Source organism: Orycteropus afer, unplaced genomic scaffold (genome assembly GCF_000298275.1).
Source record: "Orycteropus afer afer isolate SDZICR_OR568_19922 unplaced genomic scaffold, OryAfe1.0 scaffold00568, whole genome shotgun sequence".
In the NCBI taxonomy this organism is placed as follows: domain Eukaryota; kingdom Metazoa; phylum Chordata; class Mammalia; order Tubulidentata; family Orycteropodidae; genus Orycteropus; species Orycteropus afer.
Window position 1 is genome coordinate 1,052,762 of NW_006922155.1, and position 1,482 is coordinate 1,054,243.

Consider the following 1,482-nt stretch of genomic DNA (forward strand, 5'->3'; position numbering starts at 1 on the left):
CGAGTCGGCCCCGACTCATAGCGACCCCTCCTTGGGTTTCCGAGGCAGTATCACTATGGAAGTAGGATTGCCCAACCTTCCTTCCAAGGAGTGGCTGATGGGTTTGAACAGCCAGCCTTCTGGTGAGCAATCAAATGCCTTAGGCACTATGTTACCAGAGCTCCTACCAAATGTTATATCAAAAGTTGTTGGAAAATTAAATTAGATAATGTATGTAATGTGTTTAGCATATAGAAGGAATTAAAAAATAAAGAACTTTTGCATTAATGGTCATTTATTTTTTCATTCCACATTCTTTGTATCAATAACAATATAGGAAAGAAAGTTACACATAAAAGATTTTTGCAGTAAATCTATAAAGCATGTAATAGCCAATAAATCTTCTACTCATCACTGTCAAGTTAGTTCTGTCTTATAGTGACAATATCGACTGCCCCATAGGGTTTCCTAGTTTGAAATCTTTACATAAGCAGATTGTCACATATTTCTCCCATGGAAAAGCTGATGGGTTTAAACTGCTAACCTTTTGGCTAGTAGCCAAGTGCGCAACCACTGAACCACCAGGGATACTTCACCAATAAATAATTAAGTATATTTATTTTGAACATCTATTTCTGATTTGTTTTCTAAATGGTGATATCAAATGTCCTGATTTTAATTTGTCACTCTCTGTTGTAGGTTCTTTATTGAAAGGACTCCTTTTAGCATTTCTTGTAGGGTTGGTCTGGTTTTCACAAAATCCCTTAATCTCTGTTTGGCTGAGAATGTCTTGATTTTACCCTCATATTTGAGGGACAATTTGGCTGGCTATATGATTCTTGGTTGGAATTTATTTTCCTTGAGTGTTTTATATATGCCTTCCCATTGCCTTCTTGCCTATATGGTTTCTGCTGAGAAATCAGAACTTAGTCTAACTGGTTGTCTATTGTAGGTGACATTTCCTTTTCCGCAAGTAGCTCCCAAGATTCTTTCTTTGTCTTTGGTTTTGGAGAGTTAGTTTATGATACATCTTGATGACTTTCACTTGGGATCTATCCTGTATGGGATTTGTTGAGGTTCTTGGGCAAATATCTTTTCTTCCTTCATGATATGGGGGAAATTTTCTGTTAGCAACTCTTCCACAATTTTCTCAGTGTTTTTCTTTTTCTTTTTCTTTCTTTCTTTTTTTTTTTTTTTTTTTGCCTCCTCTTGTTCTGGAATTCCAGTGAGATGTATTGTTTCTTTTCATGTCATCCCATGTAACCCTTAGGTTCTCTTCATATCTTTTAAATTTTTTGTTTTGATTTTTCTTCATAGAGAATAGTGTCAAGGGATTTGTCTTCTAGTTGGGAAATGCATTCTTCAGCCAGTTCTAGTCTACTCTTTTGTCCTTCCACTGTGTTTTCTGTCTCTGTAATTTTGTGTTCATCTTTTGGATTTCTAAATGCTGTTTTTGCATGAGTTCTAATTGTGCATTTGCTTTGTTATTTTATTCTCAAATAG